This window comes from Callithrix jacchus, chromosome 10 (assembly GCF_049354715.1).
Source record: "Callithrix jacchus isolate 240 chromosome 10, calJac240_pri, whole genome shotgun sequence".
NCBI classification, from domain to species: domain Eukaryota; kingdom Metazoa; phylum Chordata; class Mammalia; order Primates; family Cebidae; genus Callithrix; species Callithrix jacchus.
Window position 1 is genome coordinate 12,321,905 of NC_133511.1, and position 27,806 is coordinate 12,349,710.

Here is a 27,806-nt window from a genome sequence, read left to right on the forward strand (position 1 = left end):
TAAATTACCCAGTCTCAGATACGTCTTTATCAGCAGTTTGGAACAGACTAATACAGAGGGGAATGCCACTTCTCTCTCTGTTTTTCTCAAGGAAGGGCTTTGGTGGTGGGAGGCAGGGTTGAGCACAGGGTTATTGCTTGGACCCCTGTTGTTAGGGCTCGTGGACACAGCTGTCTTCTTTTCCTTGAGCCTTTTCATTGCTGCTCATCTCATTGAGCTGGGATGGATTCTTTTTGCTCCACCTTGAGATGGCCCTGCAGGAGATTCACAGAAGGCAGAGGATGCCCTTGGGGCTCATAGAGCCATGGCAGCTCCATAGTCTAAAATGAGGTGAACTGTTACACTCAGTGGGGAGGGTGGTGCAATTCAGACCAATAGCGTGTCCCAGCTGGGTGGCTCGGATCCCGAAGTGTTACCAAGTTCTGTGAATAAGTCCTTTCAGTTCACATACACTGCCCCCTTTCTCCTTCAGGGCACACACAGCACCCTGGCGGCTGGGCTGGGCTGGCTTCCCACGACAGCTGCAAGTTGCATCTGGAGCCATCAGTCCCCTCCTTCCTTCAGTTCTGAAGCTGTGTCTGATTCACTGTGACAGCCCCTCTCCCATGAGTCCCATCATCCCTCCCTGCATCTCACTTCTGTTGGGAATTCCCAAAGGTAAGCACTGGATATCTCCGATGATGTCTTACCTATTTTGGGTAGGGCTCCAGTTGTTACTTCCAAGAGAGTCTTTAAACCTTATTTGAATCAAATGACAGGGGAAGAAAAAAAGCATTAATTAACTCCATATGCCTGACATATTGAGAATCATCTCTGCTCCTAGCAGGATCCTCACAGACCAAAGTTTTCTGTTGCCTTCTTTCACCTTATAGAGGCTTGTGTTTCAGAGACTGCCTTTTCAAGTTTCTTTTTGTTCTTTTAAATAAGGGGCCACAGAGTAGTACAAATTATATGTATTTTCTATACATTTTTACATTTTAATCTCTCAAGTAGTTTTACTTAGGTGTAATGAACATATAATAGATTGCACATTTAAAGTGTACAATTTGATAAGTTTTGACATATGTATATAATCATAAAACCAGAGCCACAAATCAAGATAATAAATATATTCGTTATTCCTCCAAAATTACCTCTTGCACCTTTATCCCTTCTTCTTTATCTGGTTTCTTTCACTCAATGTAATTATTTGAAATGTATCCATGTCATTGTATGTATTAAGAGTTCGTTCTTTGTTGTTACTAATATTCCAATGTGTAGATATACTGCAACTTGTTTATCCAGTTACATGTTGATAAATATTTGGATTGTTTCCATTTCTGGACCATCACAAATAAAACTGCTAGGAATCTTCATGTACAAGCCTTTGTATGGACATATGTTTTCATTTAAATTGAGTAAATTCTTAGGTGTGAAATGGCTGAGTCATATTATGGTAAGCATATATTTAATTTTTTAAAAAAACTGCCAAACCTTTTTCCAAAGTACCATTTTACATTCCCACCAGCAATGATTGAAAACTTCAGTCCCTCCACATCCTTACCAACTCTTAGTATAATCGGTCTTTTTAGTTTTAGTCATTCTAATGTGTACAGTGCAGATTGAGGTTTTAATGTTCACTTTTCTAGTCTAATGATGTTGAGCATCTTTTTGTGTACATATTTGATAATTATGTGTCTTTTTTAATAAAGTGTGCATTTGACCCTTTGCCCATTAAAGAAATTGTTTAAAGTTTCTTACTCAATTTTGGGAGATCTTTACATATTCTGGGAACAAGTCCTTTGTTAGATACATGTTTTGCAAATATTTTCTCCCAGTTTGTGACTTATTCTTTTATTCTCTTTGTAGTGTCTTAAAAAATGAGCTAATTAATAATTTTTATTTTATTACCTGTTGAAATAATACTTTAGATATATTGAGTTAAATAAAATATATCAATAATGTCAAGTCAGTTGTTTCTTTTTACTTTATTAATGTGTGCCTGTAGTTAACCAAACTATGAGGTTGAAGACATAATCCTCCACACTGCCAAGTGTGTCCATGACTTATGACACCAAGTGCAAGGAGTCAGAATCCAACTACAAAGTTAATGGAAAAACCACTTTCCCTTTGGGCACCAATTGTAAACTCAGGGGCTTTCCAAAACCACCCTCAGTTTTGGCAATTTTGTAAAGGCACTCACAGAACTTACTGACAGCGATTATACATAAAATTATGGATTTTTGGAGGGAAGTTTACAGATTGAAATAAACCAAAGCAGGAGACTCATAGGACAGAGATCGGGAGAGTTCCAAACATGAAGCTTTCATTGTCCTTGGGACATGTTACTCTCCTGGTTTCAATGTGTACACCTGGTGTACTGACAACAGGGGGAGCTCACCCAAGTTTTGGCATCAAGGGTTTTTTACTGGGGTTTCATTGTATAGGCATGATTGATTGATTTCCCATGGAGCTGATGTCAGTCTCCAGGTCAGCTTGATCCAAATTTCCTACTAAATCACACTGCCAATCTTTCTGGCATGGCCAGTCCTCACTCTCAGAATATTGGGTGTGCCTAGATCTACCTTGAGATCTGGTAGGGATGGTCCCTACCCTAAACAAAGGCACTCCTATCAGGTGTGACATTGATTGCCTCCTAGAAGCAAAGGCATAAGGTAAATCTCTCTTTGAGCAAGATCAAATTCTTTACTACATGTAGCAACTGGAAAATGCTTAATTACATATGTGACTCACATTGTAGTTCCATTAGACAGCACTTGCCTATACTTTTTATAGCCAAAATTCTTGTAGTCAATCCTATCATATTAGATCTCAGTAATAGCTTTAGATGCACACACATAACCAAGTTGTACCTTCTTCTGTGATCTTAAGTATTTCTTCAGCTTTTAAAAAATATTGGCAGTGTGACCTATTGGGAATTTTCTTTATTACTCCTCTTTCCAGGTAAATTTAGGATAACTAAATATATTTGTATGTTTTAGAATACCTGATCTGTTTTCAACTGTTCCATCTGGCAGACTTCTTAATAAGTGATTTTTTTCCCCCATCCTTGGAGCTCCATTTTTCTCCATTATGGGCTCATCATTCTGCTCTCCTTAAACCATTGTCTAGAAAAACACTTCTTGTCTAGGAATCAAGTTCTTAATTGAACATATCTTCTTTTCCCTTTCATAGTCTACACCTTATATTGAGAAAGAGGAGCCCAAGTATTCGTAGACTTTATGCTCTCTAGATCATTTTCAAAAGTTTGATTCATCCTTTAAGAATAATAAGACCAGAATCGTGTTCTAGATCCCCTGCGTAATTGCTCCGGAGACACAGTCTTCTTCTCAATTAGTCGTTTCAGGACTACGTGTAGCTCTCTCAGTCAATATTTGGACTGTTGATCAGATATAAAGTTTTTGGTTCACATACGATTCATTTATGCAGCACGTATGGTGTGATATTAAGCAAGAAATAATAAAAGATGAAAAAGAAAGTTTCTGTCCCCAGTGAGTTTTTAATCTGGAATGGAAATTGACAAAAAGGTCTTACATGGTCGATACATTTTAAGCTTATAAATTCTGTAGGACAATCTGAAGAGAGGCAAGGAACTGTACTGCTCAGTCCACAGACTATGGATGCCCTGGGTAATTTATTCCACACTATATTAACCTATACTTCATGAGAAGAAAAGAAAGTTTTTAGATTTGATAAGGCATCCATTAAAAAAATACCCACTCTAACGTGGGCTGCAACAACTGGGTAAAAGAAACTCAACTGGCTATTTGTTTGAAAATGGGATCTTGTAAGGTTAAAGCAGGCATCAGTTACATTTAGTTTCTGTTCACCTTCTTCCATTCTTTCATGGGCACATACCAATTAAAATGCATGCACTTTGTTTTTATAAACACATTACTTAGGGCTGACAATCACTAATGCCAAACTAAAACGACTGAGTTATTCTGCTGTGATTATCACTGGAGGCGAGCATTGTACAAAATTCTGGACGCTTGTGCAGTTTTAAAATAGTTTTTTTTTAAGTCAAAGACCCATTTTGAGTCAATTGTTAAAGCTGGTGCAAGGTATGGGTTGAAGTTTATCTTTTTGCAGGGGAACATATAAATAAATAATTACTTCAGCATCTTTTGTTGAAAAGACTAGAAGACTTTCATCTTTTGTTTAAAGTTGTTTCTCCACTGAATTGTCTTTGCACCTTTTTCAAAAGTCGGGTGTGTATTCATTCTGAATTGTCTATTCATTTTCATTGATCTGTTTGTCTATCTTGGTATCAATACTAAAGTGTCTAGATTACTGTAGATTAGCAATATGTTTTGAAGTAAAGTGGTATTAGTTATCTCACTCTTTTTATCTTTATTAAAGTTCTTCTGGATATTTTAGGTTCCTGAATTTCCTTAAGAATTTTAGAACAAGCTCATTGGGATTTCCTTAGAATTGAATTATCAATTTGCTGAAAACTAACATCATAAAAATATTAAGTTGTTTGACCCATAAACACAGTATTATCTCTGTATATTTAGGTCTTTAATTTCACTCAATATGATATTAAAGTTTTTAATGTATAGGTATTGATGTCACTACTTACATTTACATCTAAAATTTAATATTCTTATCCTATTGCAAAGGTTATTTTGTAAGACTTTTAATTCACTCTAGTCGCATATTTCTTTGTATTTTCTACCTAGAAAACCATATTCTCTGTAAATAAAAACTGTATTACCTGTTCCTTTCCAACATGGGTATTTTTGTTTCTTTTTCTTCTCGTATTATAATGGCTAGAACTTCCAGTACAATGTTGAATAGAAGTGCCAAGAGCAGATAACCATGCCATGCTCCTAATTTTATGAATGTAAGCATCCATGTCATTATGGTTAACATAGTTCTCTTTTATTGCCAGTTAGCTAAGAATTTCTTTTTTATCATGAATGGATGTTGAATTCTGATACTACATCAATTACTACATCTATTGAAATGATCACTTGGACTTTTTCTTTATGAGTTGTTATTTTAAAGTATATTGGTTTAAAATGTTAAACCAGCCTTGCATCCCTGGGACAAACCTCACTTGGTCATGATGTATCACTTTTTATATGTTGTTAAATTCAGTTTGCTGAAATTTTATTTAGAATTTTTTTGTTGATGTTCACAAGGAACTTTGGGCTGTAGGTTTCTTTTTTTGTAATGTCTTCGTCTAGTTTTGGAATCAGGGTACTGCTGGCCTCACAGAATGAGTCAGGAGATAGCATTCCCTCCTATTCCATTTTCTGAAAGTATTTGGTACAATTTATAGATAAAGCCATCTGGGTTTGGAATTTTATTTATGGAAAGGAAATTTATTTAATGGCAAATTTATTTTCTTCAATAGATACAGAGCTATTCAGGCTGCTTCTCATTCACTGATCTTTAGTAATTTGTGTCTTTCAAGGAAATTGTTGATTTCTTGCGAATTGTTGAATTTATGGACATAATGTTGCCCTCATTCTCATTTTAATATCTGAAGGATCTATAAAGATGCCATTTCTCTCATATCTGATATTGCTAGTTTGGTTCTCGTCTCTTTTTTCCTGATCAGCTTGGTTAGAAGTTTCATTAACTTTCTCTGATTTCTCATCGCTTGTCTTCTACTCTGATACAGCTTGAATATTTGTTCCCACCTGAATCTCATGTTGAAATGTAATTCCCAGTGCTGGAAAAGGTGAAATGGGGCTTGTGGGAGGTGTCTGGATCATAGGGGCAGATCCCTCATGAATGGCTTGGGCCATCCCCTTGGGTGATAAGTGAGCTCTTGCTCTCAGTTCACATGAGATCTGGTTGTGCAAATGTGTGTGGCACCTCCCCACCGTCTCTTGCTCCTGCCTTCACCATGTGATGTGCTAGCTCCCCCTTTTCCTTCTGCCATGATTATAAGCTTCCTGAGGTCTCATCAGAAGCCGAGCAGAAGCCCAGAACTGTACTTCCTACACATCCTGCAGAACCATGAGCCAATTAAACCTCGTTTCTTTATAAATTACCCAGTCTCAGGTATTTCCTTGCAGCAATACAAGAACAGCCTAATATGCATTCTGATATTTATTATTTCTTCTGTTCTGTTTAATATGAGTTTAATTTACTCTTATTGCTCTAGTTTCTTAAGACAAAAACTGAGGCCCATTAATTTGAGCCTTTGTCTATTTTATAATAATAGGCATTGAGTGCTATAAATCCACCCAATTACTGCTTACTCTGTCCCCAAAATTTCGATTTGTGTTTTTCTTTTCATTCAGTTAAAAATACCTTTTATTTATTGTGGTTTCCTCTTTGACTTGATCTATCATTTAGTTTCCAAATATTTGGAAATTTTCCCAATATCTTTCTGTTACTAACTTCAAATTGAATTCCACTGTGGTCAAAGAGCCTTGAACTCTTTAAAATTTTAAACATATTGAGACTTGTTTAATGGCCCAGATTATGATCTATCTTAGAAAATATTATGTATTTTCCTGAAGAGGTTGTGTATTTTATTGTTGTTGAGTGGAATGTTCTATCAATGTCTGTTAGGTCAAGTTGATTAACAGTGTTGTTCAACTTTTCTATACTCTCACTTGTTTTATTCATTATTGAGAGATAGGTATTAAAATCTCTGACTACAATTATGGACTCCTTGTAGTTCTACCACTTTCTGTTTCACACATTTTGAAACCATATTGGCAAGTGCAAAAGCATTTAGTATTATTATGCCTTCCTGATGAATTATGCTCTTTAAAATTACAAAATGACTTTATTGTTGGTAGTGTTTTTTGCCCTGATCTCTAATACTCAAATAACCACAACAACTTTCTTTTGATCAGTGTAAGCATTGATGGCATTAATTAGTATTGATTAGTAGTACATTTTTCTATCCTTTTACTTTTTTGTGTTTAAAGTGTGTTTCTTGTAGGCAGTGTATAGTTGAGTTTCGCTTTTATATCTAATATAATAATCTTTGACCTTTAATTGGTGTGTTTAGGTCAATAGTTGACAAACTTTTTCTGTAAAGGGCCAGATAGTGAATATTTTAGTCTTTATGGACCAAGTCTGTATGATCTTTGCCTTCTCCTGCTCCTCCCCCACTTCTTTCCTCCTTTTTTCTCCTCCTTTCTCCTCCTTTTTTTTCCTCCTCTTCTCCTCCTTCTCAATGACTCGTTGGTAATGGAAATACCATTTTTAATCAATGGCCATAAAATACCAGGCTACAGGCCAGATTTGGGCCATAGGGCTTAGTTTGCTGACCCCTGATTTATACCGCTTATATTTAATGTGACTGTATTGTTAGGTTTAAAAATATGCCATCTTGTCATTTTTCTCCTTGTGCCATCTTGGTTTTTTATTGTTGCTATTCCCTTTCTCTACTTTTCATGTCTTCATTTGTATTAATTAAGTGTTTTTTTGTAATTCATGCTATGTCACTTCTGGCTTACTAGCTGTGTCATTGTTACTCAGTGCTTATAATACATATCTTTAATCACAATCTATCTTCAAATGATATTGTGCAGTGTCACTTATAGTATTAGGCTTACATACTTAAATTTTTCCACTCTCGTTCTTTGTGCTAATGGTGTCATATGTTTTTTAATTTTATACATGTTATAAATCCCATATTATTATGATTTTGGCTTAAACTATCGTTTGTTAAAGAAACTTAAAATATAAAAAATTATATATTTACTTATGTATGTGCCATTTCCAATGATCTTCTTTCTTTTGTATAGATCAAGATTTCCATCTAGTTTCATTTTCCTTTGCCTTGATGGATTTCCTTTCTGTAACATTTCTTGTAGTAAAAATCTGCTGCTGGTACATTCTTTCAGCTTTGTATGTCTGAAAAAAGCGTTTATGTTGCCTTTTTTGTAAATACATTCCCTGGGTATAGAACTTTAGGTGACAGTCTTTTCTTTCATAGCTTTAAAGATGCTGCTCCACTCTTTTCTCACGCGTTAATTCTGATGAGAAAGCTGCTGTCATCCTTGTCTTTGTTTCTTTGTGCATAAAGTGTCGCCCTTAACCTCACCCTTGGATTGCTTTAAAGAGTTTCTGTTAGCACTGGTTTTGTGCAATTTGGTTATGATGTTCCTCGATGTAAATTTCTTCATGTTTATTGTGCTAGGGTTTATTGAGCTTCTTATCTTTGTGGGTCTACAGTTTTCATCAAGCTCAGAAAAATTTGTTCATTATTTCTTCAATTATTTTTTCTTCTTTCCTCCTCTTTCAGGACTCCATTTGAATAAATATTGGACTGCTTGAACTTCTCCCATAACTAATTTTATACAATTCATTTTTCTCTGTGTATTTCATTTTGTACAGTGTCTACTGCTAGTTTATTTACTAAAGTTTCTCCTGCAAAGTTTAGTACACTCCTAATCTCATCTAATGTAGTTTTTATTTTAGACGTCATAATTGTCATCTCTAGTTCATTTCAGTCTTTTTAATATTTAAATATTAAATATTACATCTTTATTTCAACTTGCCGAACATGCGGACATGGTTTATAAGAACTGTTTAACATTCTTTTCTGCTAGTCTAACATCCATGTCTTTTCTGAGTTGGTTTTAATTAGCTGAATTTTTTTCATGATGAGACATATTTGTATGCTTCTTTGAATGTCTATTAGCTTTTGATTGGGTGCCAGACATGAAGTAAGTTGTTGGGTGCTGGCTGGATATGTATCTATGAATTCGTATAGATATTCTCGAGCTGTTCTCCAGAACAAAATTCAGATACTTGGAAATGCTTCAATTCTTTTAAGTGTCGCTTTTAAGATTTATTAGGCAGCACCAGAGCAGGCTCTAGTTTAGAATGAATTTTGCTGATTCTGGTCTTTCATGCTCCATCTTAGACAGAAGCAAAAAACCTTTTTGACAAGTTTTTAATTTTAGAAAAACCTATTAAAAGCCTAGAAGAAAACTGTACCACCTAAGGTGCCAGTATCAGGAGTCAACCTTGTCTGGGTTAGTATTTCATTCCTCTTGGTTTTCTGTATAACATTACTGTCCTCTAATGTTTTCTTTATCTAATAAATAGATGTATTCATAAATAATAATCTACATTTTTACTTTTATAGAATTTTACCTTCTTCTTTTAGTTCACATATGATATATATTTTTCTATATATAAGATACATGAATATTTATATCTTTATAATTTTGCAATTTCTCTGATCTCCAATGTTTGGCAAGGGGTGGACTTAAGCAGTATTTTCAGTGATAAGATTTTGAGCGGACCTCTGTCCATATGTCCCAGTTTCTATTGCCTATAACAAATTACTTTGAATCTAAATGATTTTTAAAAAAATACATTCATGGATCACACAAGTTGGGAATTCATAATGAGTACAGTAGTGCTGGTTTAGCTCTCTTTCGTGATGTCTGGCATCTGTGCTGGGACGTCTCACTGGCTGGGGGCTAGAATCACCTGGAGATGTCTTCACTTCTATAACCAGAAGTTTATGCTAGCTGTAATCTGCAATCTCATATGGGGCAGTCAACCTGAGCATGTACATTCGGTCTCTCCCTAAGACCTGGACTTTCTCACAGTGGTTTTGGGGCAGTTGGCCTTCTTAAATCATGGCCAGGGCTCCACCGCAAGTGTCCCAGTATATACAAAGTTGAAACTGTATCACTTTTTATCACACAGCCTTGGAAGACATATGTCATTATTTCCGCTTTACTCTATTTGATAAAGGAGTTTCAGGCCCACCTGGATCCAAGGGAAGGGATGAAGGCATCATGTGTGTTTTTTTTGTTTGTTTGTTTACTTTTTGTTTTTTTTTTTTTTGAGATGGATTTTGCTCTTTTTGCCCAGACTGGAGTGCAATGGTGTGATTTCAGCTCACTGCAACCTCTGCCTCCTGGGTTCTAGTGATTCTCCTGCTTCAGACTCCCAGAGTAGCTGGGACTACAGGCGCAGAGAGCACCATCTCTTGATAGAATACTAGAAAGATTACATTGTGAAAGTGCTTGGGAGATGTGAGATACTGTTGCAATAGTATTTGAAAAATATAATCTGCTACAGTCTGCCTCTGATCACAAAAAAATTCACATCCGCTTTCACATGTAAAACTTAGTTATTCTCCCCATGCCCTCCAAAGTCTCATCCCACTGTGGCATCAGTTCAAAGTCCAAGATCTTGTCAACTAAATTTTGTTCATTTGACCTTAGGTCTTCTCTGGTGCAACTTGTCTAGTATAGCTCTTGCTATAAAGATATATGGATTAAAGTGAAAAGTTATCTGCCTCCCATTCATGCACACATCCAGGTGGGAGAGGCATATGATAATCACTATAGTATTTCTATTCTAAAAGAGGGTAATGAAAGGCACACAGCAGTCACTGATCCACAGCAGTTCAAAAATTCAGCCAAGCACATGTCAGTTCCTTAGTTAGGGTTCATCCTACTCCCTGGAGTTGTCCTCCATGACTCCTGGCTTCTGTTTCCGTAAAAAATTTTCCATGTTTGCAACTATGTAGCCTTCTCAGCCTCCTTTCTATCCATAAGAGTTAGGGATTCAAAGACCTCTGTTTACTTTCTGTTTCCTGTCTGTTTCTGTCCAAACTGATACAATTCCATTAAACATTTTTGGGATTCCTGTGTTATTATCTTTTCCCACAGTTTTTTAGTTAAACCCTACCCTCACAAATCTCTTAGAGATTAGCCCTTCTTTACCTTGAGATTTCTGTAAGACAAATCCCTTAAGAATCTTAGAAACCCTGTTGTTTAACAGAGGAGGTCTGCAAGAAATTCCTTTAAGTTACTTAGAAGGGGCCAGAGGCAGTGGCCATGCCTGTAATCACAGCACTTTGGAAGGCCAAGGCAGGCAGATCGCTTGAGGTTGGGAGTTCAAGACCAGCCTGACCAACATGAAGAAACCCCAGCTGTACTAAAAATACAAAATAGCCAGGTGTGGTGGCACATGCCTGTAATCCAAGCTACTCAGGAGGCTGTGGCAGGCGAATCACTTGAACCTGGGAGGCAGAGGTTGCAGTGAGCTGAGACGGTGCCATTGCACTCCAGCCTGGAAAACAAGAGCGAAACTCCATCTCAAAAAAAAAAAAACAAAAAACTTAGAAGGCCTTTTGTGTATTTGAAAAAGTCTATGCAGCATGAGCTTAAGTAATTCTGAGGCCCTAATAAAGAGTTTTCAAGCCATGCTCTTGGCTTTATGTTTACTCTGAGATGTTTTTACATTTTAGCACCCGGATATGATCTCCACCTTGATGCCATTTTGGTTTTTGAATGTTTTTTTGCTATGAGAGAATGCCTTTATCTTTCATCTAAATTTTTCTTTAAAATGCAATAGTTTCTTTTTTTGGCTCATCTATATGTATCTTATCATATATGCCTAAAATAACTCAGTAGGCACTTTGATATTTTGCTTGAAAATCCTCTTAGCCAAAGCCACCAGCTCATTAGGTTTATTTTTATTTTCCATGTCATTGCAAAAAACACTTTCATTGCAAGAAACATTACAAAAAACAATGTTACCAAACTTTCGGCCACTATATAATAAGGCCACTCTCTTTTTCTCCAGTCTTGTCCTTTGAGCCTTCATCCATCACTATCTCCTCAAGGCTGTCTCATCACTATTGGTCAAAGTAATCAAAACTCTGCCAATATTCACAGGGAAGAGAGTGGCAAATATTGTTGGGGGTGAGATAACGTCACACTGTAGAAGGGCAAGTAGTAGGACAGGAGATACAAGCTGGTACCTTACATATTAAAAATTCAGTGCTTGTGGGCAAGTGAGGTTTATCAAAAGATGCAAAAAACCCACAAGAAGACACTATTGCGGGGTAAGACTAGAGAAAACTACTCCAGGTTGGGAGCAGAGATGCATGATTAGGCTTGACCCTTTTGAATCTTCTAAGAATTTTCTTGCTGCTTGTTATAAGATAGAGTTGTGATGGTGAGGCCAGAGGAGGAATACTGAAAGGAAATAGCCAAGAGTAGAAGGCATCCTGAGGTCCCAATGTTACTAAGATAATGTAAGCTAACATGGCCTTTGCTTTTCTCTTTATTATGCTAAGCCTTGAGGGGTTCACACCTATTAAAGAAGTGGTCCTGGATTAATAAAGCAGTTCAGTGGACACTTTTTAAAAAATTATCCCACTTTTGGCCACCTATTTCATTTTCATATTCCAATGCTTTCTTTATTAATATTTAAGGAGGACCAACATTGTGCCACTTACTGCAGCTATTGACAGTAAGGGCTTGACCTAAATTAGCTCAGAGTGACGGGCAGAGACAACCATGTTAACAAATATTATATATATACTTGATAATTTCTAGAAAAAAATATTTTTTGAAAAACAGCTAATGGAAGAATAGAAAAGTGAAGAAAAGTTTAATCGTAGGCTGAGTGGCTGGAGTATTGCTGACACAGAGTTCATTCATGAAAAGTAAAAATTAATTTCCAGGTAGAGAAGTAGTAGACCATGAAAATGGTATTTCTGGAAGAAGGATTAACAATCGCAGAAGCATAAAGTCACAAAAGGACATAGCGTGTCTAGAAAGAATGAGAAATTTAGCATGGCTGAGCCCTAGGGGTCCTAATGGAAAGTAAGAGGCGAGGCTGGAGAAGGTTGGAGCTAGATCGCAAATCCTTGTACATTATGTTATTTAGTGTTTATTTTATAGGCACTGAGAGGCTAGTAAATGTCCTTAGATAGAAAGTGATGAGGAAGATGACACTGATGGTAGTGTGAGAGAAAGAAAAAGAAAAAAAATGGTGGCAGAAAGGACACTTAGGGGGTTGTCACAATAGTTCAGGAGAGAGAATAGCAAGCTCTATGCTGAGACAGTGGCAGTGGGGACTCTGGGAAAAGCTTAGGTGCAGAAGATTATGCTGAAGCTTATCCTGTAGCATGTGGAGACTGATTGAGTGGATGGTGCAGAGTCATCAAGGCCGCTAGCTTGGGAACTCAGTAGATGGTGATACCATTAATTCAAACAGAAAATACAGAGAAAGAAACAGCTTTGCAGTAGAAAACCAGAGTTCAATTGTGAGCCTGTTAGGTTTATGGCACTTCTGGTATATTAAAAAAAAAAAAGATGTCCAAGACACCATTGAAAATACGGGTCTGGAGTTTGGGAGAGAGGTTGACACTGAAGGTGAAGTTGAAATCATGGATGTTCTCATGTTATAAATGATACGAGTTTGGGGACTTGGGATTTGTGCTAAAATAGAGCACGTCAACTACTGACAAGGCTTTGCTCCATTTTAAATGCAGGAGCCTGTCATCATTTCAAAAGATCTAACATCTCTTCCTAGAGAACACTAAGAGAGGCCTTGGGGGCTGGCTCAGAAGAGGGGTCAGTTGATGATTGGTGAATTGAATCGAGATTAAAGGCCAGTCCCGGGAGATGTGTCCCTGCCTCAGTAACTGATGTGTTATTTATTAAAAGTACCCCACTCACTTCCCAAGAAAAGAGAGGGCGTATAATAGAAGATATATACACATTAAGAAAGAGTAAGAAAATCCAGTTATAATAGGAGAAGATAATTATCAGGGACCTTCCACTAAGAATAAGAAGTATCACTGAACACAAAATGTCAGTGTGAGTTCCCTGGTAGCCAGGGAAAGGAGGCATAAAGCAAAGCATACCCATTTATCAGGAAGGACAATCCATTTCCCTAGCATTTAATTCAAGGAGGAACTAAGGAAATAATACGAAGACCATCTTCAAAAACAATCTTAGGAAATGCCAAATATTATTCTTAATATTGTTTCCTTATTTAGACGAAGTTCTTGATGTTAAATCTTATTTCCATGTAGACCTTTCTATGGATAGCCAATGTGATGTTATGTACCCTTAGCAAGTCCTCTCTTTTTTCTGCTTCCCCCACAAAAATGTCAATCAGAGATGAGGAAGTTTAGCTCCAGAAACAGTGTTCCTTGGAAACCAGGAGAAAGGAGAAAAAGCATTCTTAGATTGCGTTTAAATGAAAGTTGAGAAAAAAAAACAATTTATGAGGCAACAACCCCTCCCCAACTCAGGAAGAAGCAAGGTTCATGGCCCCAAAGATTATCTGTGGCTTGGGGTTTCTTGCAGCTCTGTAGGAAAAAGGGAAAAATCATAAGTGGATTAATTGCTTGATATAGAGCCAATGAAAGGGCATTTCTAGCAAGACTCTGTCAGTGCAAAGCCCCTGTGGGCCAGAGATTCTGACCAGCATGGGAAGCCAGGGCTTGGCAACACAGGCATGTGCTGGCCACTCCTGGATTTTCATCCAGTTTCTAGGTTTTTACCAGAGGTAGTGGAGGCCTGGCTGTGAAGAACAAATAGAAATTGGCTTTATCTCCTGAATTAACTCTAACTGATTGGTGGTTGCCGCCTCAAACGCTGTGTTGAGAGGGTTTCTGAGGCCCTACCTAGGCCCAATATAAAGTGTATTATTACTGAAAAACAATGTTTGACACAGACATGGAATCAAAGTAATTAATATACTATAATTTGTTCCTATAATTAACATTAATATAATTAATCAGCATTCACAGATTAATGGACACAAATACAATTAATCAATATAAATAATATGATTGGCCATCTCTGATGTCCAAGTGTTAATAACAGTTGCATGTGGACTTTCTAGCTAGTGCTGAGTGGAGTGCCTGGGACAGTTAACAGTGCCAGAAAGGAGAAGCAGGAAAGTGAGAGCTGGGACTAAGCCTGGAATCCCTCCCCTCCACCTCCTGCAGCTTTTGAGCCAGAGGGAAGAGACTGGGTGGCCCGAGGCTGTGCTATTAATTTGCCTGCTTGCTGCAATCCTATTGAGTGACCCTAAAGGGCTCATCTGTTGCTTCGATATATATGTTTCTGGGTAAGACTTAAGATATGGGTTAAATCTTGGAGAACACTGCCAGGGTTTTACAAACACTACTATTCTCAGTGGCCCCAGCAAGGTAAACAAATGAAACCCAATCAGGGCGCGGCAATGAGACTTGATGGGGAGTGAGGCAACTGGAAAAGTGAGAGTCTGGCCGAAAACCATCAAAAGCTACATTTTTGAAAAACAGGCTGTGTGTGTGTGTGTGTGTGTGTGTGTGTGTATGTGTGTGTGTATGCACACATGATGGGGATAGAGGCCCTGCACACACATCTGTAGCTAAAGTTAGCCAATTGGTAACCAAGTTGCTACATCTGAATAGAGGAATGAGTGGCTGGAGAATGTGTTGGCTCCACATTTTGCCTACAAGATTGAGGCTCCTGGTGAGTGCTGCAAGCTCACCTACTTGCTGGGGTTGATGAAGAGGAATCCCATACGTCTCTTAGCTTCCAAACCAAGAGGAAGCAATGATGACAGCAGTCATAAGCAAGAAGCGGGATGCACTGTCACCTCCCCGGTGGAGGTTAGCCGTGCAAGGGGGCAGAAGGCTCCAGAATGTTCAAAGGCAGAGCTAAGATTTTTCCAAATAAACTACTTTGTATTTGTTAGTAAGTTTAACCAGATTTCCAATGAAAATCCCAAGCATTATAACCATCTAGTGCAAGGATGAGATGACATTGACTTGAAAGATTTAGTGTTCTTGCTTTTGCTTTAATATTCCTGCTGAATATACTTAATTTTGGCCTGGACCTGGTCTTCCAGGGCCCACAAGGATGAGCTGGCTATAAAAGGACTCTGCAGATGATGAAACGAATTGTCCTGCTGAATGGAGATATTCAAATCTTATCCATCTGGCTGCCGAATAGCCTCTGCCGAGTATGACTATTTGAATTTAGCACAATTGATATTGAGCTGTTCTTTCTGAGAGTAATTGGCCACCTGGTTCATGGCCATCCTGCTAATGTCAGGAATACTGTGTCATCAGTGTATTAAAAGCTACTTGTCTTCCAGTCTGGCAGCCAGCATTCAGAGTGTCTAAGTACGCTTAGTAGGTGTTGATTGCAAAACAAGAAAGCCGGGACCAAGCCCTCCTCTGGGTCACCTAAGGTTAAATTTGCTCAGTTACCGCCTCCTTCCTACCTAGTCACTTAACTTAGCGCTGTGGCCTTTGGAGAAGTGACACCCGTCTCATTTTCTAATGTGAACCAGGAAAGCAGAGTGTCAGCTATGAGGGAAAACACCCATTAAATGTATAGAATCCGCCAGATGGAACCATGAAGCCAAATGTTTTTCTGAACTTGGCATTATTTTAAAGGGTGAAGTTCAGAATGGTATCAGATAAAAGTTTGTTTAGTTCTCGATTAGGAATTGTTTTAATGCAGTGTTGGCGGCATTGGGACTTTTTATGAGCTGCGCTGTTGACTGAAATGATGCCCTCCCTCATTGGGTGTTGATTGAGTGATCTTTTGATTCCCTCCCTATTAACATGCTAATGGTTAGGGGTACAGCGCCTCTCAAAGGCACCTGTTATTCCAAGGATGGATGTCTCTGACCTTGCACATTTCTCCCAAGACGCTGGGGGAGAAGGGGGTTCTTCAAAGTCCTCATTAGCATAGTGTAGCTCAACTCCTAAGGGTGATAATTTTAAAGAACAGAAACACAATTAGGAAGATTTTTAAAAGGTTACAAATGGTGGGTGCGTTCTGAGAACGTGTGGCTCTACATGTCAAGGGCATCTAAGTTAGGCCTGACAGCAGCCGGAGCCCAAAGGCCAGCTCCTCTCTGTGCACCGAATTTACATAAGCTTTGAAGATATTTTTAGGTTTCTGCACTCCCCTTAATATTCTCCTGCTTCTCTGTCTCACAAAGAGGGAATGCTGCAAGCTTAGGATTCTGAGCATTTGGTCTTCAGAAGTTCTAATGTTTTCTTTTTCAGATCTTCTGGGGATAAGCAAAAGCAGAAATTGATGAGCCCCTATACATGGGCACCAGGGGAGGGTGGGTCAACTCCTTTTAGGGGACATCTGCTCACGTGAGATTGCTCATTTTAAAATGAGATTAGCTGAGAAGACATACATTGAAGACACTGGCATAGTGCTATGCGTATAGGAGCTTAACAAATGTAGTTTTTCTCTCCTTTTACCCCTCCTGTGTGAAAATGGTCTATCTGGGACTCTGAATCAAGGTTATGGTGAAGACCATAGAAATTCTGGGAAGACAAACATCCACTAATATTCATTATTCATTTATTTATTCAGCAAACAATTATTGAGCAGCACGGCATGCTGGGCATTGAGTTAGGTGAAGTCCAAAATGATAAAAAAGAAATAAGACCTAGTCACTGTCAATAGTCTCAAAGTCTAAACAGTGTGTGTGTGTGGGTGTGTGTGTGTGTGTGTGTGTGGGTGTATCTGTATCTGTTGAGAGGTACAGGGGCCTTGTGCAGGCTGCTACCTCATTATGGTGTGAACCCAGAAAATCTGAGACAGGTCTCAGTTAATTTAGAAAGTTTATGTTGCCAAGGTTGAGGACATGCCTGTGACACAGCCTCGGGAAATCCTGACAGCATGTGCCCAAGGTGGTCAGGACACAGCTTGGTTTTATACATTTTAGGGGGACATGCAACATTAATCAATATATGTAGGAAGTACACTGGCTCTGTCTGGAAAGGTGGGGCAACTTGAAGCAAAGGCAGAAAGACTCAAGGTGGAAAGGGAGCTTATACGTCACAAATAGGTAAGATGGTTGCATTCTTTTGAGTTTCTGATCAGCATTTCCAAAGGATGTAATCCGATATGCATCTATCTCAGTGCCCAGAGAGATAACTGACTAGAATGGGAGGCACGTTTGTCCTAAGGAGTCTCCAGCTTGAATTTTCCTTAGTGATTTTGGGGACCTAAGGTATTTTCCCCCCACAATGGTAACAAGTAAGTTCATGGTGTTCATTTGTATCGCCTGAGACTTCTGCAGTAAGAGAGTACTGCTCTGCCATAGGAGCCTCGGGCTTGGCCCTGGTCCTGCCTCTGAGTAGTTGTGTGATCTTGGGCAAGTCACTGTGCCCCACGAGCCTTCATGCCAGCAGCAGAACGCAGCAGGCTGGCAGCCGGAGGTAAGTAGGAGAGGCCATGCCTGCATCAACATGCTCACGTTGTTCATTTCATGGTTGTAATCAAATGGGATGATAGGGAGAATTTTTCTCCAGGGTCTGAGTTGCCGCCATTGGATGAGATGATCTCAAGCTTCTTACAGTTCCAGCATTTAAGAATTCAAGGACACAAACCACCTGCCCCTTGGCCCTGTGCTCTTCTCAGTAGAGTTAATCTGCCATGGCAATAATTACATGTGTAAAATAACATGACAACATTAACCTTTGAAAAAAGACAGATTTTGTTTCTATGACAGTGAGTCATAGGCTCTTTGAGAAAACATTTGGTGAAGCATCAAGTTACAAAGGAAGGATGAACCACTGATAGAACCAGCCTGGACTTAATGCCAGAAGCTCCAGGGCATGTAGTTACCTGGTTCTCTCATCAGAGTTGGGTCATGGACACTCATCCCTGCTGAACTCTCCTCCAAAGTCCGTTTGTTCATTGGATGTACTGTGTACAAACACTGTACTGGACATATGTTCTTTGATAAGGAAGACATTTGAAGGTGCTGGCTGCTAGGAGATGCTCCATTTCCTACCTACGTCAAACTGCCTTCAAGGCTACCCCCAGGTCCCCTCCTGTCCTGATTCTGGGGAGTTAAGACTCCAGGGTCCTTTGGGCAGGACTCTACCCAAACAGGCCTCACGGCAGATACTGCCATCTTGACTTCTAACAATAGAGTGAAGAGCAGGGCCGGGTCCTGGAGATGGAGATTTGCTCAGGGTTACATGGCCCCCAAGCCCTATTCAGAGCTTTCTGGATCAGGAAACATAGTCCAGATATGACAACCCTTGAGGGTGCCAAGCAGAGATATCCAGTGGGGGCTGGATCTGTTTGCAGTCAGTTTGCTCGGCTGTGCATTTTCATGAAGTCTGCCAGCAAGGACTGCCTTTAAATGATCTGTGCGAGGAAGCCTTAGAGGATATCTCCTCTCTCACCCCAGAGTAAGGACTGAAATCAATTCTCAGCAGAGGCCATGACATCCTCCACTTCCAATCCCACATTCCATACCTTCCGTCAGGCCCAAATTGACAAGAGATAGGAAGGAAATGGAAGGGCCACCGAAGCAGGTGGATGATCAGGTGGCAAATAGCAATGCTCACCTCTCAGGCTGCTGCAGTGCTGCTGTGGGTCTCTGACTCAAGAGAGGGCAACCCAAAGACAAACAGATATATGGTGGCACACACACCGAGATACACGCACACACCAACAGACATGCAGGCGTGCATCAGCACACTCAAAACACACCCAAACACCTGCCCTTGGTGGTAGACACTAGGATGTACTACCCACATATACCACTAGTAACGGGGGACTTACTTCCCCTGCTGCTGGTAGTACCAGGAGTCAGTCCTCAGCCAAAGGAAAGGAGATTGCCTTGCCCAGGTCACATCTTTTCTAGGGCAGCTGGCATTCAAAGGCTGCTTAGGAGAGGAGGGAGGTAATGAGGGCCTGGCCTCCTTGCCCAGCTCAGAACATCAAGGGTCATCCCGGCTCCAGAGTTCCCATGGAGTTGGCTGAGGCCTTCCTTGGGACCACATGTTAGCTCAAGTTCTCCCTCCATCCATTCCACTTTTATCCTTTCTTTTCCACAGGCATTGGCCCCCAAGGCCTCCCCTAATAAGGTACTAAACTCAGTCTCAAAGATGCTTCTCAAAGGATCAAGAGTGCAATGCAGATACACACCCATAAACAAAGACACACACAGACATACTCACACACATACAAAGATACACACACATTCCTCAAGGAAACCAGAGTGGGAGGTGAGAGGAGAGTTTGCCCTGTGATTAGAGCTGAGTGACACAATCCCTTTTACAATATGAATTTATCAGGCTTTTTCTTTCAATTTCTTTCAAATGCTCACCTTTAAAATCAAAAGTGAACATTCCATTATTATAATAAGAGAGAGAAAATGTAAAACTATTAATAAAACCAGTTCTTCACAAATAACTCTGTGCACAGGCCCTCACCCTGTAAGAACTCGTGGTTTTGCTTCAGGCCTTCTTCTGTGTCTGGCAAAATCTCCAGTGTCCTGGTTTATCACCACCAAAGATATCTGCATTATTCCCTGACCCCTGCCAAATTAGACCCTGGGGTTGACAGATCTGGTCTACCAGCTGCACTTGTTTTAAAATTGTTATTCATAAAAAACACGAGGAAGAATCAAAGTTCGGAAGAGCTCCGTAGAAGTAATATTCTCATCCCAAGTGGATATTACTCCAGCCCCAAACAGATAGGGTTTCTGAAAGTAAGAAGGGCTTAGGAAACCTTGTTCCTGCTGCTGAGGACCTCTGGAAATCATCGATTCTATATTTTCATACCTCGGTTTCTGGGCAAGGCTTCACCCATCACACAGATGTGGATAGCCTCTCAAAGGACTAGCAAAGTTTTGTGCTCTTCCCTGATGGGAAGTCCTTCCTGTGTGCAGCTGGAATTTCCACCAAGAAACTTCAGTCTGTTTTATTGTTTTTGTGTTTTTGCTTTGACCTCAGTAGGGGTCAGCAGTCTGCTGGCACTTCATCATTATGTCATGGACTAAGTGAGAGCACCAGGGCCGTGGAGCTCCGCAGACTTGGCTCTGAGCCCTGCCCTGCTACTGACTAAGTAGGCTAAATTCCACTGGGCCTCTGCTTCCTCTTCCTTAAGATGGGATAACAATTATAACAGTCCCGGCTGTTGGAGGGATCAGGGTAATCATATGAGAGGGCATTCCACAAACTTTGGTCCTTAAGCCTTCATTTCTTGGCTTTGTGTTGCAAATTCCTTCATCCTTTTATTTTTCTCCAGCCCTTCTTCATTCTTATCCTCTGGCCTTTTGACTTTGTTTCCCCAGGGACTGACACTGCAGCAGGCTCATGATAATTGCACAATAATTAGGTGTTGAATGACTGAATGGAGGAAGAGCACCAGGAGGGTGCTGTAGAGGGGAGGCCTGTCCTGGATGGGAGGTCACTCCGAAGGTCCAGTGGTACAGATAATTGATGGACACTTTTTCTAGAATAGAATAGGAGAAAGACATCTCCTTCATTGCTTTTCTCTCACCAACTCACCTGTCCTCCCCTCGCTTGCCCCTTGTTACTCCTTTCTCCAAGTCCCTAGCCCTCAATTCATGGGTCCAGTGTGTCCCAGGTCCTGTCCTCTCCCACAGATCTCTCGACTCCATCCCAGTCTTTCTGTTCTGCCTCCCTGGTTCAGCTCCTCCTTTGCAGACCCTGGGGAATCTGGGCACCCAGACTGCCCTCTCCCATCTGTCCTCCACAGTGTAGCAGAGCCTTCTCTCTAAAGAGCAGTGCTGTTTATCCCTCTGCTGCCCAAGCCCTCTCCTCCCATAACATGCACACACAGCCCTTTAAGACTTCCTGGCTTCCACTGCCCACCACCCCATCTGTATCTTGTGGGTCCCGTTCCCCATACACATTGTGATCGTCCACATCTCTACCCTTTTCACTGTGTTCCGTATGCCCCAAAGGCCCTCTCACAGCCTCCTTGCCCATCTAGTTACTCCCGCTGTCCTTCAAGATTCTGGCCAGCACCGTTGCACCCAAACCCAGACTCTGGCTTAGGGGCTCCACGTCTGTGCTTCCCCAACGCCCGCTGCCTCCTTCTGTCATGCCACTTGGCACTACCGCATTGTGACTATCCGTTCTCTCATTCAGATTCTCTGTAGGGACAGTGTCTCATTTCTTAGTGTGTCTTAACACCTAGCACAGCCTCTGGAATTTGGTAGAATTTCAAAAAATGTGGAGCAAATTAATGACTAAATGAATGAATGGTTATGTGAATCCTTCTCCGTCGTTGTCCTTTTTGAGGTGCCTTGGCGCAGGACAGATCTTTACCAGTCAGATAGGGGCCTGTGCCACACTGTGGGAGGCCAGCAGTTGGGTGTGGGAAGGCCAATTTGGTACACTGGATTTCTTTTCAGCTATGAGAAACCAAGAATACACAAGAGGATCTCACTTCCCTTGTCTCCCTTCTTCCTCCAAAGAGTGGCCCTAGGCTCCACATCTACCACTGGTTTCTTTTCTTGGCCTGGAGTTGTGGGGTTGCAGGTGATAAGCCACTGGAATTCCCACATCCTTCTCCCTTCCCCTCCTGCCCGCCTCCCCTCTCCTCTCTCTTTCTCTCTGGGCCAGTTGCGGAGTACTCAGCCTCCAGCTTGCATAACACAAATCCTGTCATCTGAGTCACTCCAATTTCTGCCTGATAACTGAAGATCATTTCAAGCATTCTCTGTGCTCAATTTGCAGTGCCCAGCAGGGAGCATATCACTGAGTCACGACGTAACATATTCCTTTCCTGGGCTTTCTGTGGAAAGCCAGAAGCTTTTGCTCCAGAAGCCACAGAACTCCTGAGATGCAGAGGAAGGACAGGATCTGCCAGGACCAGGCAGATGTCCACACCCAGGGGAGCCCAGATGACCCAGAATAACCTTCTGCTGGCCTCAGAGGGGTCAATAGAACCTCCAGAACTCACCTAGCCCATTGCCCTGACCTTCCTCAGCATCACAGTCACAGTTTTGGTTGCCTTCACATTCTATTAACTGGAATTTTACTTGTGTCTAACATAGATTGTTCATGCTACAGTTGCTTTTATCTTCATATTTTCTTATAAAAGTCACTTAGGGCAGGCCTATCCTAGAAAAAATTGTGTGCTAGGAATTTAGAGCCTCATCCCCCCATTTCCCTTCTTTCTGGGCCCTGTCCCTGTTCTCCACACCAAGTGCCCTTATGCTACCCAGGGACCATTTCTTTTTGGAATAATTAATTCACTCCCAGGTATTACTGATGTAATATCAATCAATCAACCCCAGGAGCTATTTTCTCTGTAGAAGGGAGCAGAGGGCTCATGAATTTGTGTACCTCAAAGGCTTATATTTCTAGTGGTGAAAACTGAGACACTGCAGTGCCCAGGATGATGTAGAACGCAGTGGACCAGGAACACCAAGTCAAGGTCTTAGAATGCTGGGACTGGGAGAGAAGGTTGGTATTACCTAGTCCCATGTCTTCTTTTCACAAATGAGAAAGCTGAGCCTCAAAGAGGCCTTCACCTGGCCACTGGCGGCGTCAGTGTTAAACCTGGTTTTCTGTCTCCCACTCCTGCACTCTTTCCACTCTAATCATAGTTAACCTTTCTTGAGCACTTGCTGTATGCCAAGTATGGTTTTAATCTTTTACAAGAATGTATTCATTTCTTAAACCTTCACAACCCTGTGAGGTAGGTGTTATTATTACCCCCATTTTACAGAAGACGTAACTGAGGCCCAGAGAGATTGCATCCGTCTCTCAAGGACACGAACTGGGAGGTGGCAGAGCCGCTGCTCATACCCATAACGCTCTGCTCACACAGCCTCATCCACTGGATTTCATGAACTTCCTTGAAGCCTTCTTGCGGCAGCAATTTTCCCATGTTCCTTTTTTTTTTTTTTTTTTTTTTTTGGTTAGGCATCTGTGCCTTCTCACTACTAAACATGCATCTCACATTCCCCACCCTGGCCTTAAAGGCCACCAACACCTCATTGAGAACCCTTGCTCCTCACAGGAGGTGCTGCTGATCCCTGACAGACCCGCCTGTTTGTACCCCTCTCCTGTGGTTGTTGTCACAGGGCTGTTATTAGAGCCAGAAATAGGATGCTGAGCTCTAGTCCTCCTCCAGAATTCTCACCCAAGAAGTTCCCACATGGCTGTGATATCATGGCATCCCCCTCCTCCTCCTTATGATGTAATTCCCACAGCCCAGCTCCCTCTCATCCCCAGATTCCCACCTGCACTGAGCAGGAGTCACAGATCATCTCACATAACCAGGAACAGTTAAGCATGGGACCTCTGAGAAGTAGAATCTCTCTCTGGTTGGGGCCAGAAACTATTCTCTCCCATCTGCTTCCACCCCTCCCAAGAGGATAATTCATCCTGGCTACCACATGTTAGCCCCTCATTTGCCTGGGAGTGAGGTTGGGGACTTCTTCCTCTTCCCTCACCTCTTCTTTACGGGACCAGGGCCAAGATCCTTCCACTCTGAAAACTACAACCATGAGGCATCTCAAATCAGCTGTGTGTCTGTCTTGGGTGTATGTCTTTGTGTGTGTGTGTATGTGTGTGGCTGAGCTGTGGACTTATGGAGGACATGGCATCAGTTCATCATTGGGAAAGTGGTTTAAAATAAACTAAATTCCCGGGCATGGGATTGTTTCTGGCATCAGCTTTAGATGGGCCTGTTGCCCTTTTCCTCACAGCCAGAGCAGTGAGGCTCTGGGTGTAGTCCTGGCATCAAGATTGGGGAAGGAATGGCCACCGGCCAAGGGCTGTGTTCTCTACAAAGGATACATATTGACTTGATTACATGTTGCAGACATGGGGTGCAGAGAGCCAGTTAGGGCTTCTTGTGGTTCCCCAACTTTTCTTTGTTAGCACGCAGGCTCATGGCACTTTTCAAGTGTGATTCTGTGCTAGACACTGTGCTGGGAGCTGAGCACACACATAAGGGAAGAAGGGTTACAAAATTTAATCATGTTACAACTCAGATATAAGAGAAAATGAGCTCTGTTATCTAAAACGAATTTGGGATTCTTTCCCAGAAAAAGAGGTGAAGGGTGGGGAAAAGTAACTAAACGTCCAAACGGGTTTAGAGCTTGATCTCATCCAATAATGTCATAGCCCTTTTTGGAAATGCCAGTCTCCAAAACAAAAGCTGCTCAGTCTCCCACACTGTTCCTCTGTTCTCCTAGTCCTCTTCCTCAGGTGGAAGAAGGGAGGAGGGGGCTTTAAGTAACATCATGATAGAGGAAGAAGTTTCAGGGTTGTCCAGACCCTTTGGTCTCCAGAGCCACACCCTTGTCCTCATGGCAGGTCTTTTTGCTCTGTTGGCATTTTTAAGCCAAGTCCCTGCCTTGCATAATTTGTTATCTAGTCTCTTTCTTTGGATTTGGGTAGAGCCCATGTCTCAGGCCTTTCCTGGTGGACTCAGCCTCACTTTGGCCCTGTAAAGTTGAGCCATGACTTTTATCAGGCCCAGCCTGCATGGTGGTAACCATGGCCTTGTCCCAGGTCTATGGTGGCCTGCTATTCAAGACTCCACAGAAGGGCCCCTGACTACTAAGTCCTGCCTTTTCCATAAAGCAGCCAAGGGTAGTTGGGTCAGCAAAGCCCAACCTTAGGAGTTCCTTCTGCCTGTGTATGCTACTGACTCCTCCAGCCTGCCAGGTTGCTTCTATGTCTGTCTTGTCCAGTGTCAATAAACCCTTAACGGGATGGTGTATTAGTTATGTTTTTATGAGCAGAATCAATTTTAGTGCTTGGCACATAGTAAGAGCTTAATAAATGTTTGTTGGATAAATGAATGAATGAGTGAAACGTGTTTGGCTTGGACTCTACATTATGAAGACCACATAGCATCCTTTAGATAAAATTGGCACTGGGAGATGACAGAAGCTTCCAGAACAATTGGAAGACGAGTTGTCTATGAGAGTAGCTAGTTTTGTTGAAAAATTGCCAGGGATCAGGCACTGTGCCAAGGGCATTACAAACACATTTTCTTACCTGAAGTCTAAAACAACCCTTTGAGGTAAGGAGTGGGTGTACTATGATTATCATCATGTTACAGAGGAGGATACAGACCCAGAAATATTCTGTAACTTGCCCAAGGACACACAGCTGGAAGTTGGCAGAGTTTGGACTAAAATTCCATAGCCAAAGCACTCTGCAACCTCCTTTCAGCCTGGAAGCGTCATAGGAGTTTCCAATAGATGGGCCTCCTAAGACTCAAAGAACTGTTAGAACTGTGAGAAATCCCAAACAGAACGAAATTCCGACCTAATGGAGCCGAAGAATCAGCAGGAGCCCAAGTTCTAGTTTGCTGGGACAAGGAGGAAATTCTGTAAAAACTCAATGCCTTATGCAAGGTCAAATAATTAATGTCTTCCAGCAGTTTCCATCCTCTGAGAAGGGCCCAACCTGCATGCCACCGTGTCCCTTCAAGTGCAGGCAGTCTGGGAACGCAGGATAATGGATCCTTGAGCGTGGCTAATACTTGATGGAAAAGAATCTTTCTCTTCTGGGGCTACAATGTAATTTCATACTAAATTTACTGTGGTTTATATAATTCTTTTCATTCACAGCAGAAGGAGGTTCTTTGCTGCTTCCCTTTTCAGAAACTTGGAGACCATATATCTTTGCAAAGTAGATTTTTAAAAATAAAACAAAGAAGAAAAGATTAAACCAGAGAAGCTCCCAAGTTTTCTGCCTTCTGCCTGGACCAGCTTCCTGTGCTTCTTCCTTTCCAAAATTGATGTGGTAAATGTTATTGCAGTAGCCCTGGCTCACAAAAGCCCAGGCCTTCCAAGAATGCAACCTTCATGGAGAAATTCTGCGACTCGTTCTCCTCTGTGGAGGCTGGAGAGTTAAGATGTAGAAGGAGAGAGACAAAGAGACAAGGAGAAATTTGCTTTATTAGTGGCTTTCAAGAGAATGAGGCCAGAAGACAGAGTCCTGGACCTTATCCACGTGAGTCCCTCTTCTTTTTCCACTGTCTGTCTCCTGAGCCTTTACTTACTGCTTCAAAGACCTTTGCTTGTCACTCTCCAAAGTGTCCAAGCCCTTCTGTGTCCTGAAAGAATATACCTCCTTCTATCCCTCAAAGAAGGCAGGCCTGAGCAGGGAGACTGGGTAGAGGAGGGGCAGGTCAGACTCAAGGGTGGGTGCCAGAGTCTTGGTGACTGGAAACCTAAGGAGTTTGGATATCTCACTGATCTTCAAAAAATCCTCACTGTCCCAGTCCCCAAACAGGAAATTCTGATCTTGAATTGAACTTAGAATAAAATCCTCCTTCAAACCCCACGAAGCACTGTAGAATCTTCTTTCTGCCTTTTCTTCCAACCTCACCTCATGCCACTCCATCTCACCCCCTTGCCTTCCACATCTGGCACTATAATTTCCTTTCTGCCTCTTTAACACACGAAGACATTTCCTGCCTGTAAGGTAGCTACCCACTTTCCTTGGAGTGCTCAGCTCTGTGCTCCTCCTTTGGCCGGCTACATCTTGAGCTAATTGCCTTATTGTCAGAGAGGTCTCCCCAACTGTCTGTCCTTTTTTTTAAACTTTAGGTTCTGGGGTACATGTGCAGATCACGCAGGATTGTTGCATAGGTACATACATGGCAATGGTGGTTTGCTGCCTCCCTCCCCCCACCACCTATATCTGGCATTTCTCCCCATGTTATCCCTCCCCAACTTCCCCACCCCCTGCTGTCCCTCCCCTAGCCCCCACCAACAGACTCCCCTCCCTGTGTACATGTGTTCTCATTGTTCAACACCCACCTATGAGTGAGAACATGCGTTGTTTAATTTTCTGTTCTTGTGTCAGTTTACTGAGAATGATGGTTTCCAGATTCATCCACGTCCCTACAAAGGACATGAACTCATCAATTTTTATGGCTGCATAGTATTCCATGGTATACATGGGCCACATTTTCCTTGTCTAGTCTATCATCAATGGACATGTGGGTTGGTTCCCGGTCTTCATTATTGTAAACAGTGTCTCAATGAACATATGTGTGCATGTGTCTTTATAATAGAATTAGTTATAATCCTTTGGATATATACCCAGTAATGGGATTGCTGGGTCTTAAAACAGGTCCTTATCCCTCTCACTCTGTATTCCCTTGCTTTTAAAATTTCCTTCATGGCACTTTGCACAACATACATGATCTTTACATGTGGCACGCCTGCTATCTGACGTAGTGCCTAGCCCAGAGATCAAATTCAATCGACATTTACCAAATGAAAGCTGAATTCCAACTCTCTGTCATTTCCATGACGGTGAGCTC

At 41.3% G+C, this 27,806-nt stretch overlaps 1 long non-coding RNA gene across 3 annotated transcripts in view; it reads left to right on the forward strand.

Moving 5' to 3' along the window:
- The first annotated feature begins 562 nt into the window (after positions 1-562).
- The window catches only part of LOC108593722 (uncharacterized), a 70,386-nt gene continuing 43,142 nt past the window's right edge, over positions 563-27,806 (forward strand). For all 3 annotated transcript variants that reach the window (XR_013523051.1, XR_013523052.1, XR_008474985.2), the window contains exons 1-2: positions 563-657; positions 26,101-26,485. This is a non-coding gene — a long non-coding RNA (uncharacterized LOC108593722). The remainder of the gene's footprint in view (positions 658-26,100; positions 26,486-27,806) is intronic.